Source organism: Onychomys torridus, chromosome 10 (assembly GCF_903995425.1).
Source record: "Onychomys torridus chromosome 10, mOncTor1.1, whole genome shotgun sequence".
Lineage (NCBI taxonomy): Eukaryota > Metazoa > Chordata > Mammalia > Rodentia > Cricetidae > Onychomys > Onychomys torridus.
The window spans coordinates 10,387,051-10,393,780 of NC_050452.1; the positions used below are offsets into that span (position 1 = coordinate 10,387,051).

Genomic DNA, 6,730 nt, shown 5'->3' on the forward strand with positions numbered 1-6,730 from the left:
GGAAGCCCAGACAGAGTACTGGGAAAGCACACTTAGGCTCTGGCCAGCAGTACAGAGAGAGACGGAGGAGAAGAAGAAGGGAACGTCCTTAGGAAGGCAGGGAGACCCAACGGAGCTCTGTGGGAGTGGGAATTTCTGGGGAGGGAAAACACATCAAAGGACTGAACCTGGAGCTGGCCCTTCCAGCTAGACCAACTGGCCAGTGGATCTCAGAGATCCACCGGTCCACACATCTCGGCCATAGGGTGAGTGTTGGGATTCGAACTCGGGTCCTCAGGCTCATGAAGCAAGCACTTTATCCACAGAGCCACCTCAACAGCTACAGCTTCCCGTCTCTACATTCTATTCCTCACACCCTTGGTATCCAACAAATGACCCGGATGGCAGAAGAAAGAAACTGCACGAAGGTTACTATTTCAAGACCCCCTTCCTTTCGCATGTTAATCAGCTCTTTAGACAGCATTGACCAATTTTAGGGTCTAATCTACAGCAATGTAGTACACTCCTCATAATGATGGCCAAAGACTTGAGGAACAAAGGAGTATGGAACCTAAACATAGCCAACTGTGAACCTGAAATCAAATGATCAAGGAGTTGTCACAGAACAGAGAAGATTCTAGAACTATCTGTCCCCAGCTTATCTGCAAAATGCACATAACAGGTATGCATGTTGATTTCATGGAGAATTTTATGCCTTCCACATAATAGATGTTCAGTTAGTACTCATGAAACATAAAACTATTTTTGCAGGAATCCAAATTCCTTCCAGGACTATTCAGGCCGTGTGAATTACCACAAGAGCAGTGATGCAATGCCTTTAAGTTTCTTCTCTCATGGACTGAGTAATCCCTAAATCAAGTTATTCATTCTCTCCACCCTTTTCCTTTCCATACTACAAAAGCAGAATCAGACAGTGACCGCAGAATTTCTCCAGGGGAGGTGTCACTGAATTCCAACAAGGGAAAGACCTAGAACCTTGAATATAAATAAAATATACCTACTATAAAAACTTATATGAGGGTTTTAGTGTAAATGTAAATCAATTCCACTGGGCGAAATGTCCAGGTTATATGATAGCTGCATTTAGCAGTTTCAGAAATTGCCCAATTGCTTTCCGGAGGGACTGCACCATCTGATATTCCCACCAGCAACGTGTAAGAGATACATTACCCCCATTCCTGCCAGCTGCTGTAGGCCAGCCGTTCTGGTAACCGAGCACTAATGTAGTGTGTCATATTGGAGTTTTCTATTGCATTTCCCCAATGACTAATCATGGAGAACATCCTTGCAGGTCCTTGTTTGCAGTTTGGGAATCATTTTGGTAAAATGTTCCAGCTTTATAACTGGAGTTTGATAATTCTATATTCAAGCAGGAACAATAATAGCATCGATACTCTCCTAGTCTTTTGTCAGATATGAGCCTGTAAATATTTTCTCCCATTTCATAATCTGTCTTTTCTTCATCTTACAAGAACCTTTTAGAACAAATGAAATTTTTGAGAGCCTAACTTAACAATGTTTGCTTTTATGGACTATACTTTTGTCAAATCTAAGCTCCATCCCAAACCCAGATGCAAACATCTTCCTCCCGTTTCTCTGTGTGTATGTGTATGTTTGTGTCTGGATTGTGTGCATGTATGGTGCACATGTAGAAGCCAGAGGACAACCCCAGGAACATCACTATCCACTTCCTTTGAGACAAGGCTCCCATTGGTTTAGAGTTCACCAAGTAAGCCAGGCTAGCCAGTGAGTTGCAGGGATCTGCCTATCTCCATCTCCCAAGCACACGAGGATTATAAACATGCACCCCATACCCAAATATTTTAAATGTGGATTCTGAAGATTATGTTTCAGGGCAAGAACATTGTTAAGTAAGCTATCTCCCCAGTGACCTCTTACATTGTCTTTCTCAGCATTTCATAGTTTTACAATTCACATTCATGCCTATGATTCATTTTGACTTAACTGTTTCATAAGATATACAGCCTGGGTCAGAGCAATGACATGTAGGTAAAGCTGCTTACTGTGCAAGCCTGATACCCGAGTTTAATCCCCAGAACCTACATAAGGAGGAAGGAGAGAATTCACTTGACAAAGTTGTCATCTGACCTCCACATACATGCTGTGGCATGAACACCCCCACACACACACACCCTAAACCCATAAACACAACCTGCTCCGTCTGTTTAATGTCACGTGTATGCATACGATTTCAGGGCTGACCACTCGGCACTGGATAACCAATTAGCTCACTCTTGAGGGAGATGCTTTCTCCTGCTCTTAGCACTCCTTAGCTGCCTGTAGTTCTTTGTCTGGGATGGGGCCCCTTGAGAGTCCCCCCACACTCAAGGAGGGTCCTCCCTCCTCATTTAGACCTCTCTAGAAACACCATCATAGACTTGAATTAAGTGAACAGTTCCAGCCAGGCACGGTGGTGACCCCTGTGGCCCAGGACTTTCAGTGTCAGGGTTTCGTAGCATTGCACAGTACTTGCTACAGTCACTCACACAAGTGGCTTATTTCCCCAAATAAGAAGTCTAATGGCGAGTGTGTGGCTTGGTGGTAGAGAGTCTGCCTACCGTGCTCAAGGTCTGGAGTTCAGTCTCCCTCACTGAAAATAAACAAAAGTCTGGAGGCAGGCCAGCCAGCCACCATCCCTGATGCCATCCAAGGCCAAATTCCAACCCAATGCTCTCCATGGTTAGCACACATCTACCCCACCATGTGCTCTCCATGGTTAGCACACATCTACCCTACCATGGCTGTGCTCCCCCGTGGTTAGCACACATCTGCCCTACCATGGCTGTGCTCCCCTGTGGTTAGCACACATCTGCCCTACCATGGCTGTGCTCCCCTGTGGTTAGCACACATCTGCCCTACCATGGCTGTGCTCCCCCGTGGTTAGCACACATCTGCCCTACCATGGCTGTGCTCCCCCGTGGTTAGCACACATCTGCCCTACCATGGCTGTGCTCCCCCGTGGTTAGCACACATCTGCCCTACCATGGCTGTGCTCCCCTGTGGTTAGCACACATCTGCCCTACCATGGCTGTGCTCCCCCGTGGTTAGCACACATCTGCCCTTGCCATGGCCGAATCCCAATAAGAAAGCAAAGAGCAAAGTCTCAAGCCAACTTTTATGAGGAAAACTGGATTTTCTCCAAACCTCATCAATTATACTTCCATGTAAATCTTATTGGCTAGAAGTACCTTACAGAACCATCCTGGAAGATAGGAAGTCTGGATAATAAATTGCCACTTACCCTCAATTAGATCCCTTTTTTAATGAGAAGAAAAACAAACCAGGTGCACACCTATATTCCCAGCACTGGGAATGCTGAAGCAGGGGGTCATGAGTTCCAGGCCAACCTGGAGTACTGTGACACTTTACCTCCAAAACCAAAATAAATAAGTAAATCATAAAAGGGGGTTTTCAAGATGATGTAATCAACTGACAACATCAGACAACCCAAATCAACAAGCCGAGGACATATATTTACTATTCAGATGTAACCCCACATGAAGCATCCAAACAGGCACCTAAACAAAAGGCCAAGCTCTGATTATAAGGCGCATATGTGCCTAGCCTGTCTTTAGAAGTTTCCTGTCCATATAGCATTTAGCAAATTGCTGGCCCAGGGATTACCCAGAATTCCTGGGATCATCTAGTTATTAAGCATGGAAAGCCAAGTTTCAGCATCTATAATATAAAGCACAGGATGTTCTAAAAATGGGACTTGTCATAAAGGCTTACATGACTGAGCTAGAAAAAATGCTCTGGCCCAGGGACAGAAAGATTGGTAGGCATTGAGTGATGAGCTTCATCTATAATTTAGTGAGCTCCACTCATTCACACACTTAGACAGAGCCTGGCAGGGAGGAGGGCTGCCTCCTTCCACTTGCCAGTGAAGTCACCAGAGCTGTGGTGGTGGTGGTGGTGGTGGTGGTGGTGGTGGTGGTGGTGGTGGTGATGGTGGTGGTGGTGATGGTGATGGTGGTGGTGGTGGTGATGGTGGTGGTGGTGATGGTGATGGTGGTGGTGGTGGTGGTGAAAGAGGAGGAGGAGGAGGAGGAGGAAACAGTTGCAAAAGAGGTCAATGTTGCCTGTGTACCAAACAGCTTGAGCTTCAGAACCTGGGCAAGCTCCAGACAGAAACTATCCCACAAGGCAGACAAAACAAACATTACCAAGTTGTCAGGCCAGTGCAAAGAACAACTCATTTCTTATGCAAAGGTCCAGTGGAAATAATCATTAAAGATACAATCACTTGGTCATTTTCCAGAGAGCTTATCACAGTGTCCTGCCAGCCTTTCAGTGGCTGTGTGGTGCACAGCAAAGCTGCGAGAACTGAGCTTCGGGCTGGCGTCCCCTTCCCAGTGACTCAGGTCGGGGAGCGCTTTTCAACAGCTCCTGCTAATCTTGTTAAATCTTAAGTACCTCTCGGTTTTATGGGTCCACTTACTTTTCATTCTAGTGCTCTTTGACCTTGCTGTCTTTGTACAGCTTGACTGTCACCCCATGAGAGTTGCACAGTTAATTCTAGAACACCAGACTGAAGACTGTGTGTGACCTGCATCACAGGAAAAGATGCACACAATGATGTTGCCCATCAAACAAGATTTAAGAGATGTACTGGACTTTGGTCACCTGGCCATTGCATTTTGTCTGTTTTTAAAAGGGAAAAAAGAGTTTGTCTTAAAGTCATTTTAGGTGAGTGGAAATGCACCACCCATGAGAATAGAAAAATGGTATATAATTGATCTAGCCACACTGCATAGAAATATATATATATGGTACCTATAAACATAAATACCGTATGATCCAACAATTTCACTAATCTAAATTATTTGATTTTTTTTCACAAGGCCAGGCTCTGTGTGTGTGTGTGTGTGTGTGTGTGTGTGTGTGTGTAAAATGCATTCTACAAAAAAAAAAAAAAAATGCCTTTTAATACTGAATCCAACTCTTAGGAGAGTCACATGTCCTGGAAACAGGGTTCGCTTCTAAACGCAGTGCCCAAGGATTAAAGATGGTTAAGAACACTTACTGTTCTAGCAGAGGTTCAGTTCCCAATACCCACATCAAACAGCTCACAACTGCCTGCAACTCATGTTCCAGGGGATCTGATGACCTCTGGCCTCTGGGGGCACCTGCACACACATGGTACACATAAATGCACATATACACACAAATAAAAATAATAAATATATCTTTTTAAAATATATGATCAGGAGAAAGTGGGGCATTTGGCTTCAAGTCATAATATTGGAGGCGTTGGCCAGTGTCTTGGTTACTTTTCTGTTGTTGTGATAAAACCATGACCATGGCCACTCAGAAAAGACAGCATTTGGTTGGGCTTACAGTTTCAGAGGGGTGGAGTCCATGGTGGCAGAAGGGAAGAAGGACTGAGAGCTCACATCTTGATCACAACCCCAAGGCTGAGACAGCACGGGGAATCCCAGGAAAGTCTTCAGAAACCTCAAGCCCGCCCCCTATGACACACCTCCTCCAACAAGGCCACACCTCCTAACCCTTCCCAAACAGTTCCACCAACCAGGGACCAAGTATTTAAAAATATGGCCAGTGGGGGCTGTTCTCATTCCTACCACAACCAGGGAGGAGTGAATTAAATATGAGTGACATTGAGAAAGGCAAGGAGACTTTTGTTCAGAAGTGTGCCCAGTGCCACACTGTGGAACAGGGAGACAAGCACAAGACCGGACCACACTCCACGGACTGGGCAGAAGACAGGTCAGGCTGCTGGATTCTCATACAGACGGCAACAAGAGCAAAGGCATCACCTGGTCAGAGGATAACCGGTGGAGAAGCCCGCCCAAGAAGTGCATCCCTGGAACAAAAGTGATCTTCATCAGGATTAAGAAGGGAGAAAGGGCAGACCTGGTGGTTCCTCTTAAAAAGGCAACCGATGAGTAATAGCCTTACTTACTACAAAACAAATGTCTCATGGCTTTTAATGTGTTACATAATTAATTCATACACCAGAGTTCAGCAACGAAATGCTAACAGAATATTTCTATTGTACAGTGCTGACTTCGGTAAAATTGGTGTGCAGTAACGTAGATGTGATCTTTTTTAAAAAATAGCAACTCCAATTCCATAAACATCATCACTGCTTTTCCTGTCTCAAAATAGGACCAGACTCAATTAGTACTGTTCGACTTTCCACAAAGTAGGAGATGCCACCCCAAAGCCTCCTGGAAGGTCTTATAGTCAGATTTGTAGAACTGGGCATATGAGTATGTTTAAAAACTGTAGAAATCCTCTCACTGTTGCAGAGCCAAGCAGAAGACTCACCTGTGCATCAATCAGTGTGTGTTCATTGGTCCTTTACAAGTGATGGTTAAAGATAAGGAAAAAAAAAAAAAAAAGTCTACACCAGCGGTTCTCAACCTACGGGTCACGACCCCTTTTCAGGTAGAATGACCATTTCACAAGGGTCACATATCAGATATCTTGCATATCAGATATTTACGTTACAATTCATAACAGTAGCAAAATTACAACGAAAATAATTTTATGGTTGGGGTCACCACAACATGAGGAACTGTAATTAAAGGATTGCAGCATTGGGAAGGTGGATCTACACTGCTCTTGACAATGTCAGTTTAATTAGAATTCCCTGTACCAAAAGATGCTGCCTTTTACACCTGAAGGGCATTTAGTGTTGTTTGTCTGACATAAAACAGAGTATTTGCCACTTCTTACTTGG

General features: G+C 44.6%; 1 pseudogene; it reads left to right on the plus strand.

Annotated features, from left to right (window-relative positions):
* The first annotated feature begins 5,632 nt into the window (after window positions 1-5,632).
* On the plus strand, window positions 5,633-5,934 carry LOC118591763 (annotated as a pseudogene).
* Window positions 5,935-6,730: the final 796 nt, after the last annotated feature.